This window comes from Topomyia yanbarensis, chromosome 3 (assembly GCF_030247195.1).
Source record: "Topomyia yanbarensis strain Yona2022 chromosome 3, ASM3024719v1, whole genome shotgun sequence".
NCBI classification, from domain to species: Eukaryota; Metazoa; Arthropoda; class Insecta; order Diptera; family Culicidae; genus Topomyia; species Topomyia yanbarensis.
Window position 1 is genome coordinate 265,940,893 of NC_080672.1, and position 17,018 is coordinate 265,957,910.

The following is a 17,018-nucleotide window of genomic DNA, read 5'->3' on the forward strand; positions in this document are numbered from 1 at the left end:
CCTGCCTAACCATGTATATGACATGAGCAAATATAAAAATACGTTTTTCAACACACTAACCTTGCTGGTGTGCCACGAAACTGCTACTTAAGGAAGCTAGAATATTTTCCTATACAATCAATCCGAGTTTTTGACGGAATGCCATCTGTAGCTCCTATTTTGTGCGAAAATATCGCCCCTCTTCACTTGGGGTTTCTTTTCGAAACACTTCTCGTTTTCATTGCACTTTTTCAAATGCACTTTTTTCACACACCACTGCAAAAACACTCGCGGAAACTTTAATCGTTTACTAACAAAACTCCAAATTTTCTGCCAATGTGCAGATGACCAAAGAAAAATGTTCGGAAACTCTCATTTGTGCGTTTGAATTTTCACTTCAGATTTCAGTTTTTCCTAATGTAAACAAGCGAGTCGGTGCCTAGCAACGTGGCTTCCGCATATCTTCACCTTAACCTTTAAATGCATAACGCTTTTATAAAACAACATTGCGAAAAACATCACAAAATTATCACAGTAAAGTATTGAAACTGTAAGACAATTTTAACAAAATTAAAAAAAAAATGATTTGGGCTTTTGAGGATTAATATGACTCCCATGTTTGGAAATAAAGTCAAATGCAATGTCAATTGATACAAAAAATATCTATTGCACATTTTTAAAAGATTTATTATGTACAACAAGAATGATGACAAAAACGGAACCCATTTGTTGCCAAAATCGGAGTGTGCCAAAATGGGAGCATGCCAACAACGGAACGTGCCAAAACGGAATCTTACTGTAACTCGAAAAACAAAAAAAATTAGCGAAAAGTTGAAAAAATTTCCATTTTGACGCATTTACTTACTAATGTGTGTCTAAAAAGTCCAAAACTATCGTTTTTCAACTTCACGTAACTAGCAATAACAAAAAAAAAATTGTGTGAAAGTAGATTTTTTTCCATTATGACGCATTTACTTTCAAGTGTGCGTTTAAAATGTCTAAAACGATTGATTTTCAAATCCTCGTAACTCGCAATAACAAACAATATTTATCTGTGAAAAGTTGAAAATTTTTCGATTTTGACGCATTTACTTTCAAGTGTACGTTTAAAATGTCTAAAACTATTGATTTTCTACTCCTCGTAACTCGCAATAACAAACAATATTTATCTGTGAAAAGTTGTAAAATTTTCGATTTTGACACATTTATTTCCCAGTGTGCGTTTAAAATGTCTAAAACAATTGATTTTCAACTCCTCGTAGCTTGCACTAACGAACAATATTAACCTGTGAAAAGATGAAAATTTTTCAATTTTGACGCATTTACTTCCCCTTGTGCGTTTAAAATGTCTAAAACTATTGATTTTCAACTCCTAGTAACTCGCAATAACGAAAAATATTTGTCTGTGAAAACTTGAAAATTTTTCGATTTTGACGCATTTACTTCCCAGTGTGCGTTTAAAATATCTAAAACGATTGATTTTCAACACCTCTTAACTCGCAATAACAAACCATGTTTATCTGTGAAAAATTGAAAATTTTACGATTTTGACGCATTTACTTCCCAGTGTACGTTTAAAATGTCTAAAACTATTGATTTCCAAAACCTCGTAACTCGAAATAACAAAAAATATTGACCTGTGAAAAGTTGAAAAATTTTCGATTTTGATGCATTTACTTCCCAGTGTGCGTTTAAAATGTCTAAAACAATTGATATTCAACTCCTCGTAGCTTGCAATAACGAACAATGTTTATCTGTGAAAATGAAAATTTTTCGATTTTCACGCATTTACTTCCTAATGTGCGTTTAAAATGTCTAAAACGATTGATTTTCAACACCTCTTAACTCGCAATAACAAACAATATTTATCTGTGAAGAGATGAAAATTTTCAAATTTTGACGCATTTACTTCCCAGTGTGCGTTTAAAATGTCTAAAACTATTGATTTTCAACACCTCTTAACTCGCAATAACAAACAATGTTTATCTGTGAAAAGTTGAAAATTTTTCGATTTTGACGCATTTACTTCCCAGTGTTCGTTAAAAATGTCTAAAACTATTGATTTTCAACTCCTCGTAGCTTGCAATAACGAACAATATTTATCTGTTAAAAGATGAAAAAATTTCAATTTTGACGCATTTACTTCCCCTTGTGCGTTTAAAATGTCTAAAACTATTGATTTTCAATACCTCTTAACTCGCAATAACAAACAATATTTATCTGTGAAGAGATGAAAAATTTTCAATTTTGACGCATTTACCTCCCAGTGTGCGTTTAAAATGTCTAAAATTATCGATTTTCAACACCTCTTAACTCGCAATAACAAACAATGTTTATCTGTGAAAAGTTGAAAATTTTTCGATTTTGACGCATTTACTTCCCAGTGTGCGTTTAAAATGTCTAAAACTATTGATTTTCAACTCCTCGTAGCTTGCAATAACGAACAATATTTATCTGTGAAAAGATGAAAAAATTTCAATTTTGACGCATTTTCTTCCCAGTGTGCGTTTAAAATGTCTAAAACTATTGATTTTTAACTCCTCGTAACTCGCTACATTTACTATCAAAAAGTTGAAAAAGTTCAAAATATTTCAATTTATATAGCGTCTACCATTCCGTTTATCTGCCACTGCACGGTACTTAAACGATCAAGAATAAGATACAGGTCAAACAAGCAAACCATAACAAAATGTTCATCTTTGTACAGGTTCGTAAACTGTGTGACTGGTATCGCCTTACGCGCGACAGGTAAATTATCCTCATGACCAGTCTTAAGACCGATGACGCATTTAAATTCCATGACATGTCACGAGACCAACCATCGAGGCTTGGAAGCTAACCTGTTTGAGACATGAGACATTTTCAGCAGAGCGTGAATGTACGGGTGACTTGACATGTCGCGAAAAATGTACACAGGTTCCAACTATGAAACTATCGTACGAATGCGAACAGGTTTGTCAAATTTTGGAAGAATTCGATATAACTAAATAGGGGGCAGATCGAATCGGGTCTTCATTTGGACAAGTGTAGAACGACTTTGTTACTACTTACTCGGAGTCAGCAGCGTAGCCAGTTTGGTGGGTTTGGTGAAAATCGAAGTTACCATCCAATTGGCATAGTTCAGAAACCGTCATCTTTGAAGTATAAAAATTATGGAGAATCAGTTTTTCAAAAAGTTGTAGCTAAGTTCCTATCTTTAGCGTTTGTTGAGACCATCATTTAAAAAAAAATATTGCAGGCAAGAATACTACGTGTAGGCAGTATACGGAATTTTAAAATGATATTTATGAAATGATCCTTAATCCTTTTTTTTTCTAAAATTACTTTCTATTGTAAACTTTATAAACTCAAGCATTGCATAAAATGTAAATTTTATTGATTATAAACAGTAGAAGCAATTTATCATAAACAGTAAAATCATAATAACTTATTTTAAAGGTAAATACAAATAGCCTAAAGTATTTTGATACCTTGAACACATGGAGCCTTCATATTCAACAAAGTGGTTTGTAATAGCACTCCCCAAGATTTTGCTGAAGACATTGGGTCTCGGATTATTTTTTAAAATTTTGATTATAGAGCTTTAAACCATTGGGTCGATGGCCTCTTTTCGGGTTAGAGAAATCTCTTTAGGAAAAATCTCTGATCCTATGTGCGTGGATGGGAATCGAACCCAGGTGAGCTGCGTACAAAATAATCGATTTACCAACTACGCTATGCGCGTTCCCCAAGAATTAAATTAGTTTGAAGAGTAAATTCTCCATTAATATTTCTTGGAGAATAAAACGCCAAAATTACTTTATCAAATGATGTGCTGTTTCATGTTTGTAAAATTCATCGAAGATACTAAACCTCCGAAATTGGCGGTTTCAAAATGATGTGATCTTGACCTTAAATTACTATTTTCGAACATTTACTATAGATATTCATATAACTGGTAATACAACTAAAATAAAATGCTCATCAAAATCGATCAGGACCTGCTAGAGTCGAACGGAAAACGCCATTTTTCATAAAAATCCCTTTACTTTCGGAAAGTGTTATACTCGTTATCAACCATATTACGTTTTCGTCTCAACTCTACGCATACTCAAAATAAAATGTGCAGCAAATGTTCATAGTTATACAATTTTTCGGTTCTATGTTTCATAGACAATAAATCGATTCCAACTTCGCTTCCTATTAAAAAGACCCTAGTCCATATTACATGACATCCCTTCAAACGTGAGTTCAATATGATAGGAAATCTGAGGATAAAGATTGATGTCAGAATTCTGGGACGAGTTTCTATTGAAATGTTTTCATGCAGGTATTTGATATTGATGTGATTAGACAACTGTGAGATCAAGTGTTTAAAACGATAGATTATCTCTATACTGATTCGATTATTATAATTGTAATGTTGAATGAAGTCAATCAGCATCAATAAATTATTCTGTTCATTCCAATTTTTTTATGTTGTTGGGGGAGGATGGGTGCTTTAAACTCCAAAGCCTCCTCTTGGTTACGCCGTTGCTTGAAGTACTTTATATCGCTTCTCATTTTCCGAGATATGTTTCAGATCGATCGGTTATAAATTAAAAAAAAATGCACTCCGATGGTTCGCGCAAATGAACATTTTTGCACCGATAAGTAATCAACTTCCATCCAGAAAATTTGAAATTGTTCAGTGGTTATTTCCAGTGGTTGTAGATAGAAAAATGAAATAAAAAATTCGTTTTATCGAAATAATATTTGGCTTATTTAAATGGATTTTTTTAATCATTTCGTTTATTTGATAGGCACAAATGCGTTAGCTTGGCGGTGCCAAATTCTTTTGTTTATACATTTTGGATATCTTAAAACTAGGAGGTTACAATGTTGAAATATTTTTTTTAGAAAAGAAAAGAAAGTTTACAGCTATCTTAAGACTAGAAATAAGATTCAATATACAAAAGAGGGCCAAAAGATTTTTTTATGCAAAATTTTAAAACAAGGGATTCAATTTGATATACAAGAGGGGGAGTAATAGTATTTTACGAAACATTTTACAGTTATCCCAAAACTAACAATACAGTTTAGTACACAAAAGGGGGAACAAAAGGGGGAAGAAATTTCACAATTCTATTTACAAGATGGAGGACAAGAGTTTCAATAAAGAGTAAAAATTATAGCCATCTTAAAACTAGGAATACAGAATACAAATTTGATTTTTTTTAACGAAAACTTATGCTTGGTCAAGATATTCAGAGGGTGGCTGATTTCCACATCAGTGTAACAGCAGTTATATCAAGGACGGGGAGAGAAGGCGTATGGTGACAGGGAATGAAGAGCAAAACTTGCAACTTTCGCTCAAACGGGGGGGGGGGGATCAGCGAAACAAATTTGCGCCTCAGTCTAGTTAGTCGTCGAGTACCGGATTGGCGGATGATATTCTTCGGACCCGCGGGGAATCCTTCAAAAGTCATCGGACCTCGAGTCGCTCTCGCTTCAGTTTCCTTCTATGCAGGCGTAGTGGTAAGGGCGACGGCGGTTACATAGTGGCACTCTCGAGCTGATCGGTTCCACAAGGCAGAAGGAAACTTCTAAAAACGAGAAATAAAAGAGAGGAGCTAAATTGAAATATTTATCGTTTTTATGTATTTAAATGGATTATTACTATATTGAACAACAAGCGGGCGACAAAGGGCAATCCACAAACAACAAGCCATAACTTTTAAAGTGTTCAAAATAGATATTTGATATCTTCAGTAAAGTTATTCGCAAAAGTAAGAGCTACAAATTTGCTGAAGCTATCATTTCAACATAATCACTTTCAAGAAAATATATAATTAATCTATGAAAATATCTCACTTTTAGGGAGATTAATCAGAAAAAAACACAACAAAAAAGGGCATATTGTATCCAGTAAAATCATTGAATATACTATTGAGCTAAAATTAGCCGTTTTGGCGTTAATAATAGATTGCTTGATTTTGGTCTTATTTCTGGCTATGGGAAATGATAAAAATCTTTCGTCTGTATTTAATGGTTAATATCTCTTTCAACAAATATCAGATTTCAGCAGTCTATAGCTCGTTCAGAAGGTAAGCTTTCTAAAAATATATAAATTGTTTAGTTACGTCATTAATTTCGGCAGTAAATTTCAAAAAAACTTCAATAAACGCCATTTTTGCACCTTCAAACATTCATATCTTGGAAAAATCAAAATCAAAAACCATTCAATAACGTTCTGTCTGGGTGATAGGCCTTTCATTTAAAATTGGTTTGGATAAGATCGGTTCAGTCATTGCTGAGAAACACGAATGAGAGTTTGTCCGTTACATACACACACAGACATTATCCCAAATCGTCGAGCTGAGTCGATTGGTATATAAGACTCGGCCCTTCGGGCCTCGAAAAAAATCTTGAAAGTTTGAAACAAAATGCCGGACACCCCGTTCTGAGATCGAATTTACGATTTGATCAGTTCAGTTCATGTGATCAATAGGGTCCATTTCCCACTAATAACTATGAATTTGCATATTTTTATATAAATACATATTGTCTTCAAATAAATAATTTTTCGTACAGACTATGCCATCTTAAACCTATTTTCAATTTGAGCATTTCTCTACTTATATTTAAGTCGAAAGGCTGAATCGCCTTAACGCATGGACACACAGGGCCGTAATTATGTTAGATATAAAAATAAAGCTGCAATTTGATTTTCCTTGGACGAGCACGAGCGTACCAGACTACCAAAAGGATCCAAAGATGAGTACAACTAAAAAATTTCTAAAGATACTATATCACCAACGAAATGAATATGAGTGAGGATTGCAAGACGAAATAATTTAATAGTCCTCTAAGCCATTCGTATTGTCGCCTAAAATATCAGCACCAGATCGTCCCTGCTGGCTGATTTTTTTTTTAAATTGGATGGTCTGACATAGTCACGGAACGAAACAAAGGTTTTGCAATCAACATTTTAACAGCAATCAATCTAGCTTGAGTACACTCCTGAATCAGTAGCTTCGTCGCATTTAAACAGATTGTTGAGAATTTTGGTACCGGCAAATATTTTTAAAATTTAATAAATAACTATATTAGAAATAAACAAAATATTGGATTTTAAATGATGCTTCATATTGACAGCTCTTTCCAAGATAGGCTCTTCGTGGGATTTTTTGAATTATGGGAAATTTACCATGAATAACGTTTTTATGTTGCAAAATAAAGAATTTAAAATAGTATTTAATTCACAACTTCACAGTATTTTATATTCGGTTCTCTTTCATGCACGATTGGTATTGAAATGAGCTGTGTCGTTTATATTTATAGGTTCGCAAAATATTCACCTTGAAAGTAATTTTAAACACACTTTAACAAGGAAAAGTATTGAAAGTTTTTCGTGCGAGTTATGAAAATGTTGGATTATTATTATTTTTTAGGCGTACATAGCTCAGTTCGCTTTACACATCATCCTTGGCTGCATTGAACATCATTCGAAATATGTAACAATCACAATTCGTACAAAAGGATACAATACAACAAAGAATCATTATTTACATCCTGCACAAGGAATGCGAGGATCTGAAAAAAATCTCTTAAAAAATAAAGGTGAACTATATTATGCGGATGCAGCTAAGATAAATTCGCTCCGATATTTCTAACCTTCAAATGTTTTGTTACCTTCTCAATTGCCATTACAATATGTTTCATTTTAGAAACCTTCATCATCTCCGCAAAATGATACGTAATCATTTTCATTGAATGTATTGAGCAGTTTCACACCAGTAGTGCCCCTGGGCGCCAAGTAGTTTTAACACGGCTCTGGCCAATGTATATTCTCAAACTCAAAACGAAACCTACTATTCAGCTGCTGAACATGTGGCACGAAGTTTGCATGATCGATTGCCTTTGCATGTGGACTTGCACAACGGAGACATGTACTGATCACCGAGATCGCGCGATTTGGATTTTTTCATTGGGTCTATGCCTACATTATGAATGTCTCATAAGCTACCTCAAAATCTGTACTTTAAATTAAATTAACAATATACGTTATTACAGAAATATGTCTACATATAAATTTAAAGGTTTGCAACCCTTCGGTTTTTGGAGGTGATCTCCGAGCCTTAACTGTCTGATTCCAGTGTGTGCTCGTGTTTCTCGTGAAGTCCAACCTCAGGTCAATTGAAATCTTCGGGTCAAAGTGTCTCCAAAGGTGGCAGCCTTATCTGTATGTGAATGTATGCTTGGCTCCACCATGTTTACAATTTTTCGTTCATGCACTGTTTTTTAAACAAATGTATCATAAATATACATTTATTAGATAGTGTAGGCACCATTCAGTCTAAAAGAGGAATCAATGCTAATACGGTAATCCTTTTACGGTAATCGTCTTCAATAAACCCAGTTGATCATAAACAATGTTAACAATGAGTACTAAAAAAGCTGTGATTTGAAAAGTTTTTGTTCGGTTACAACATTAAAATCTATCAACAAAATCTAACATCTAGACGAGCACGAGCGTTGCTGTCATAAATTTTGTTTATTGTTATCACATTTAACGTACCAATTTAAACCCAATTTGTCTTCGAATAATCGTACTAATAATAGACTGTCATCAAGAAATTAACAATAGTTTGATTTCTAGGAATACTTGTATGATGTCGTAATTCTCTTACAGTTTCAGTTGTTCATCACTGCATTCCTTTGCCTTATTTAGTATTTCAGCCAAAAGAAGCGGGTTGTCACGCACAGTGGTTGTTTCTAAAACACCAAATCTCTGATGCCAAGGATGAATGCGTAAACAGTTGTTTCCCGCTAAATTCAATTCATGGACCACTGTGCAATGGTCGTTATTATCGCTCGTATACGTGTATCTGTCTAAATACTGTTGCAATAAATAGTGATCCCATTACGCAGATAAGATTAGCTCCTCTAGGCTATGCTCCCATGGTCGGCTGTGTGGAGTTCAAATTGATTTTGATTAGGAAACACAGGATACTCTCGGTAGCCGGCTACACAGAGTTTAAAAAGAACCAAAAACTAAACAAGATCTTTTCTTTTTCGAGTGATCATGCACTCGAAGAGTAACTAAACGACTACCTAATACACTATGCTTTACAGGTGGTCGCATCGCTTGCTTGGAGCGAATCCTAGACCATACACCCTTCTATACCTCCGACTCCGCGACACCTATGGAAGAGTCTGAATAATCGTCGTCCTTCCGTTAAGTAGGTGGAGAATCAACACTTTCCGTCTACCTTATCCTTTATCCTTCCTCGTGAACGATGAAGATGGAGGCGGCCGGCAATGATGGCTATCATGCTGTTGAGGTTTTATTATGGGTCGGATTGGTATGAATTCCTACTTACTATTTGCTAAGCAACTCTTATTCGATAATCAGCAGTCAAACATTATGAAGTCAGTGTGCAACCTGCCAAAATCATCGTCACAACACAACGCATTCATTTGTCATGTTTCGTAAGAGAAAAATAGGACAGTTTTGGGCAAACGTGAATTCCTGGCGCAATAAAGTCATGATGGTTGCCCGATCCGAATAATACGTTTAATAAATTGGGAACTTTGTTTATTTTCAAAAATATAAGCGCTACCTAAAGTGCAGATCAAGTGTACCCACTCTCCCCTTTGGGAAAGGCTTAACAGGATATATAAAAACATCAACAGCAAATGATTTTCTCGACAGCCAACCAACTCTGGTATTTTTTTTCTTATACAAAAGAAGTGCAAGAGCGATAGGATTGGAGACGTTGAGGCGTTATTAACCATCCCAGGCAGCGATTCGAGGGATGTTTAAGTAGTACAGTAAATTGAGCTTTTTCGCCTTCCTATGTGCATCATGAGCTGTATTTTCACAATGTTAGCACTATCTACTAGGTATTCATTTCATAAATGAGATTCAGAATTACTCAAGTCTAAGCAAAAGCATAAGTGATTAACCGTGTGTTGCTACTCCGTTATTATCCAGGACCGAGTAAAATTTGCTAAATGGTTATTTGAAACAGCACGGTTGAGCATTAGAGTGGGACATGATTATATGAAAAAAATAAAATTTTGCTCCGAGTAACTTATTGGGTCCCATCTAGCTTCTAAAACAACCCTGCAAATTTTTAGCTCGATCGGTGAAACTATATTTTTGCACCCACGGTTTAAAGTTTACATGGGATTTCGAATGGAGAAATCGGCATTTGCAAAATAATCCTCTAAGAGTCGCCCGTTACCTCTTAAAAATAAATAGATGTCTGATTTCTATAGGAAATTTGCCTAGGAAACAAAGTCTAGAAGACCGCGACACGATCGGATGCTTGTGGAAAAAGTTATTTAGCAAAAACCGATTGATGCTCTGAAGATTTATGAAAATTCCACTTTTCATAACATCACTGATGCTCACGGTCGAATTATATACAACATTTTTAACTTTCTCTTATTATGCACAAAAGAAGCCTCAATTTATCTCTCAAAACATTTTCAAAGTAACCAAACAGTATTGATAAATGATTTAGACACATTAAGAGAAGATCAAAACATTTTTAGGTATAATTGGACAACCAACAGCAGTGGTGCTAGAAAAAATGAATATTTTATCAATCGTCAGAGCATCAATCGGTTTCTGCTTAATAACTCTTTCCTCAAGTGTCAGATCGTTTCGTGGTTATCGAGTCTTTGTTTCTTTGTTAAATTTCCTATACAAGCCACATAACGATTTATTTTTGGGAAGTAATAGGCGACTCCTGGAGGTATTATTTTGTTAAAATTATTTTTTCCATCCAAATCCCATGTAAACGTTAAACAACGGGCGCAAAAATATAGTTTCATGGATCCAGCTAAGAATTTGTACAGTTATTCAAGGACCCAAATGGTACCGAAAAAGTTGCTCGGAGCTGGAATCTAATTTTTGTCCCACCGTATTAGGCATAACAAGGGGTTCCATATTGTGCATTATAAATCGATTCCTGTTTGCTGATCCATACCGATGACGTCTGCCACGTTCGCTGGTATGGATCAGTATATTGCATTGTATCGCGATGGGGAGATTTGTTAATAAGTATGCAAATAAATTAATTCTTCGGGGCAGCAGGCCTCCACTTTTTTTTTTATAATTATCAGTGATTGATTTTATTCCAAAACTTCGGTTTTACGAAATATGAAAATTAATACCGTATTATTGGGAGAGTTGGTAATATTTAGTTTTCGTAGAACAGAATAAAAGAAATTGGGGTCTTTGCGTGACATAATTTTTGAATGTTCCACCATACTACTTTTAAACTCATTGTTTACGGTCCATTTTACATTGTCGACAACACTCCCGACAGCCGGCTGTCCGGAGTTCAAGTTGTTTTCGATGAAACAATCTCAATAAACAATTAGCCAGAGTTTAAACGCCTAGAAGATTTACGTATCCTACAGTTAATAAACTATTTAAACATGCACGAAAATATAGTCTCAGCCGCATCGCTTGCTTGAAGCGAATCCTGACTAACAACCCACCCACTACCCAATCCGTGGTACTTATGGGAGTGTCACTGAGTCGGGGCCTTCCGTTAAGTAAGTACCACATCAACACTTCCTTTCTTATCTCAAGTTACGGTAAAGATGGTCGTGGCCCGCAATGGTGGCTCTCAGGCGAAACTCTCGCTTGGACTGGATCAATTGTTATTTCCAAACAATGCTCCTCAAGTAGTGTGGCTGGAAATGAGAGTCATCAGTCTGCAATCTACGAAGTATACCGTGCTTACGCAACGCAACGCAACAGAATTAAAGAATCTATAACTACTCGAGGTCGCATGTCGCTGTTAACACTGATGTTTTATTATCTCGCTTTTACATATGCTAGGCCCATTAGTTTGACACATATTACCCCGGGTACTCACATTGCAATATAATAGGATATAATATGCTAGAGCAAGAGCCCATGTTTCAGTCCGTGAATACCTGGAGACAGTAGCGCTTTACTCCCTCTAGTAGTTATAATCTCTTTGAACAGAATATAATTAAAACAACGCACATAGGAGTATTTGATTGAAAAACCTGTCCGAAATTATTTTAATATTTGTTTGCGGCAGAAATTAATATTCAACTAATATTATACATAAAAGCAATGATTTAGTAATAATTTGTAGGTTAGTATTCATATATAAGTGCAACAAAAACTTTCTGTCCAATCCAAAAAATGCCTTATCTTTTAAGTAAAAAATACATGTTTTACAATTTGTATTTCCTAAGGTTTGGTGTACATAGGGTGACCATTAGACCGGCCACAATTTTGACATTTTTCGGTACACTGCTAATTCAAACGCTAATTGGATGCACAAATCATATGCAAAATATGAGTTTTATTCGATAGCTCTAGTTCACCGACAAAAGGTTTTAAGTTTCTATAGGAATATATAAGAATACTCGGAAATAAAAACTTAAAATCCAATAAAAAATTCCACAGCAACTCTGCATACCTCAAAACTTATGGTCGCGTAGCTTATTTTATAACGATTGTTGAAGAATGCATATTGATTGGAGGTTCCCCGACAAAGTTGTTTAAATTTGAAGACTAACCGATTTTTCCGGAATTTTCTATTCTAAGCATGTGCAAGAAAGAGAGGCAACACATAACTTCATATGAGAATATCTTTTTACTGTAAAATCGGATCAATTGGCAGTCTTCGGCAATGTTGATATTTACACCTAAAGCTATATATCTACTGATTCTGGAATGCACAAGATGATACTGGCATTTTTTACTGAATTTATTATTCTTATTGCCAATTATTCGTATATTTTCACATACAAACTTGAAAACTCTTGTGAGTGAACTAAAGTTTTCGGAAAAAGCTCATATTTAACAAATGGTATGGCAAGCTAAGTACTCATTGATTTAACAATATTCCGAAAAAATAGTCAAAATTGTTGCCGGTCTGGTGACCATATCAGCAGCCTGGACAAGAGTCAATTAGAAGACTTAATGAAAAAGTTAGCCTGGAGGATAAAAACCAGGACAATCCAAGCATTTTCCTCGACATCCCAGGACACCAGGAGAGTGAGTTCAAAACCAGGGCTTGTCCTAGGAAACCAGGACGAATTGTGACCCTAGGTGTACAGCAATTTTCATTCTTGAGGGTTGAGAAATAACAATCAAGTTTAGTTGATTTTAGGATATAATATCCAAGAAAGACATGTTTACTACCTTTTTGCATTAGTTCGAATTGCCTTCTAGTCGCCTCACTGAATATCGTAAGATATTCTTCGAAGAATGCTTCTTAGTTTTGTTTAGGGTCTTAAGTATCAAACTGTCATTGGTTTCAACTGCTTTCCTGGACACTCAAAAACATATTTCATAATTTTTCAATCAACTGGAATACCTGCACTACGTTGAACGATCTGAATGGCATATAATATTCAATAACATGAACAGTTTCCCTACTAGGGAATATTATGATATACTATAATGCCCTTGACAATGGTTTTCGAAAATTAAATGAATTAGGGCCAGCTTTTTCGGTCAAAAACTCCTCTTTGGCAATGACCCAAAAATATTCGTTTCCAGCGAGAATAATATAAAATAACGCGAAAAATGGACTTTTAATCTTAACTACACTGCCTAGTGTTTTGAGGTATGCAGAGTGACTGTGGGATTTTTTATTGAATTTTGAAATTCCATAAAAACTTGAAAACTCCTGTGAGTGAACTAGAGCTATTTATTTGGTATAAGATTTTTGCAACCGATTACAATTTTAACTAACGGTATTTCGAAAAAAAAGTCCATATTTGTGCTGGAATAATGCACACATATACAAATATGTACCCTAGTTGTATTGAAACGAAGATACAACTACCAAACCTCGATACTAACCGCAAATCACCCAATTATTCGAACGTCTAATAATTAGGATTGTTCAAGTCGTCGAAATGCGTATATCCTTGCCATCAGCAGGTCTTAACTTCCGTACGGTGTGACTTTTCCACTTAGTACGAGCAAACTTTTGCCATCAATTTCGTAATCATATTAGCATTATCAATATTTGAGCTCGATGGAAGGTAAGTTTTGTCGGAAAATCCGCAACAACGAACCGCACAACAACGAAGGAAATCTATTCTACGAAACGGGAAGGAAAATATTATGCTCGAGATGGTATATTTTCCATTCGCGATTATTGCTTTCGAATGGGATGGATGCCGAAGTGGGAAGCTAGCAATTTTAAAGAATATAATGCGTTTTAATTCAGCAATAAATTCGTATAATTTACTGGCACGGAGAATGCTACAATGGGACTTGATCGATTCGTTCGGGATCGCATTCCAGCGAAAAAGTATGGTATGAAACAATTTGAAAAAAATTAGTGAACTCTAGCAGACTGGATAAATCACGATTTATAATCGTGCGCTTTTTGTTGGAATGGTTCTTAAGAAAGGGGGGGGGGTTAGCGTACGGCATTTTTGGTTAAAAAAAGTATCGCCTACAAAAAATTGTTTTTAGATACATTGAGATATTATGTTTTCTATAAGGATGATGGAAGTCAGTGCCACATGCGAGCTCAATCGATAGACTTTCTTGAAATCAAACATGGTGACCAGAACCAAGAGCTTATCGGGTTGAATCGAAGCCTTTGAACTTTTGTTGCGATCAGGGCGCGGGATTGTTGATGGAGATCTTTGCTCAAGAGAATGAATAATCTTGGTTATTTTTTTATATAACTAGATATCGGATTTAATTTCCGATCAATCTGGATGATTTGGATGATATAACTCAACTGGGATCTGCACTGTCAATAGGCTCGTCACTCTCCGCTGTAGCACGTGTTATAAACACGATGTCTAGGGTAGGTATGAGGAGTGTTACTGAGTAATACCGAAAATAGAGGACATTGGGAGCAATAAAATATTACATAAAGTATCTCTCTTGGAAGGAAATTATCATGGGGGACCTTGGTTATAAGCGGAATATTGGAACATTATCTGGTTACGTTCTTTTTAAGGAAAAGAACCAAAGCTTTGTAAACTAGTTGCTTCATTTGAAACACGTTTAGAACTGTTTTAAATATATAAAAGGTATCCAATACATACACTCAGGAAACGACCACACGACATGTTCAGGAGTTAGTTATAGATTCAAAATTTTGACATTTCTATGATATAAAACTGAAAATTACTTATTAGAGATTACTATCCCCATTGCCGGTTTAAGCGGGTGTTCTTCCTAGTTTAAAATTCCTGCCGCATCAGGTCTTAAGCGCTACTAGACTCCACATTTTCCCCCGATTTATCCAGTCCGAGTATCGGTGTCAGAGTCGAAAGGGTCTTTTTTATCTTCCACAATCAGGCGACGCAAATTACCAAACAACCTGAATGTTGCGAAAAGACAATGGCCTAGGACAGAGCATGCGTATAAATTCAAAACAAAGCATCATTCATTTCCTCCGCACACTCTATTTCGCTTTGAGATTGACAAAGACCTACGATATTGAACTCAATACTGGGGAAATAATGTAATGATATTCATTTGTCGATGTTCGATTCCGTGGATTTTAAAGCTTGCGATGTAATTGGAAGATTGAAGCATATACATATTACACGTGTTTATTGCGTTCTAATTGTATTTTATGATGTACCCGGAAGCAGCCATCTTGGATTTCTAAACGGGTTTAATCATTGAATTCCGATATTTACTGACCAACCCCTTTAAATGGCACACATTGATTATGGTTGTCACTATTTTCTGGTATTCGGAAGTCGCCATTTCCAAACGGATTTAATTAATATTTTCCGATGTTTATTTACCCTTTCAAATGACCACCATATTAATGATGATTTTCGCTATTTTGTGGTAACCGGAAGTCGTCATCTTGGGTTTAAAAATGGCGTTAGTCATCGATTTTCGATATCTACTGACCATCCCCTTTCAAATAACACTCATATTGATGATGGTTCTCTCTATTTCATGGTAACCGGAAGTCGCCATCTTGGATTTCAAAATGCCAATCATTCGATTTCCGATGTTCTCTTTCAAATTGCACCATATTGATCATGGTTTTCACTGTTTTGTGGTCACCGGAAGCTGCCATCTTGGATTTCAAAACGTTGTTAATCATCAATTTCCGAAGTCTACTGACCACCCGCTTTCAAATGACACTCATATGGATGATGGTTGTCTATATTTTCTGGTACCCGGAAGCTGCCACCATGGATTTCAAAATGTCCATCATCGATTGCCGATGGCTACTGACCATCCTTTCAAATGACACCAATATTTATGTTGGTTTTCACTGTTTTGTGGTAGCCGGAAGTCGCCATCTTGGTATTCAAAATAACGTTACTCATCAATTTTAGATGTCTACTGATTACCTCCTCGTGTTGATGATGGGTTTCACTGTTTTCTAGAAGGCTGAAAACATCTTGGATTTCAAAATGGCGTTAACCGTCAATTACTGATATTAACTGACCACTCCTTTTCAAATGACACTCATATTGAGGATGGTTTTCACTGCTTTTCTTTCAGGAAACGATTGTGGTAAGCGGAAGTTCCCATCTTGGATTTCAAAACGACAGTAATCATTTCCTTTGTCTTCTGACCACCCCCTTTCAAATGACACCCATATTGATGGTGGTTCTCTCTCTTTTCCGGTAACTGGAAGTCGCCATCTTGGATTGCAAATCTGCGTTAATCATCAATTTCCGATATCTACTGACCACCCACTTTCAAATGTCGCCATTATTGGTGAAGGTTCTCCCTATTTTCTGGTAGTCGTCATCATGGTTTTCAAAATGGCGTTAGTCATCAAATTCCGATGTGTATCGATCACCTCCTTTCAAATGACAGCCATATTAATGAAAGTTTTCACTGATTTGTGGTAACCGGAAATTGTAATCTTGGATTTCAAAATGGCGGAAATCATAGATTGCCGATGTCTACTGACCACCTCGTTTCAAATGACACTCATATTGATGATGGTTTTCACGGTTTTGTGGTAACCGGAAGTCACCATCGTGGCTTTCACTGTGGCGTCAATAAACAATTTTCGCTACTGACTTATACTGATCCACATCATCTAACTTGTAAC

The 17,018-nt window shown here is 35.5% G+C and overlaps 1 protein-coding gene across 2 annotated transcripts in view; it reads right to left on the reverse strand.

Annotated features, from left to right (window-relative positions):
• The window catches only part of LOC131694009 (uncharacterized), a 405,981-nt gene that overhangs the window by 248,336 nt on the left and 140,627 nt on the right, over positions 1 to 17,018 (reverse strand). The window contains exon 1 of one of the 2 annotated variants that reach the window (XM_058982349.1): positions 5,375 to 5,392. The exons of the other annotated variant lie outside the window; for it this stretch is intronic. The gene's annotated coding sequence lies outside the window, so the exon portion shown is untranslated. Of the gene's footprint in view, positions 1 to 5,374; positions 5,393 to 17,018 lie in introns of those variants that run through there. 2 annotated transcript variants of the gene reach the window in all.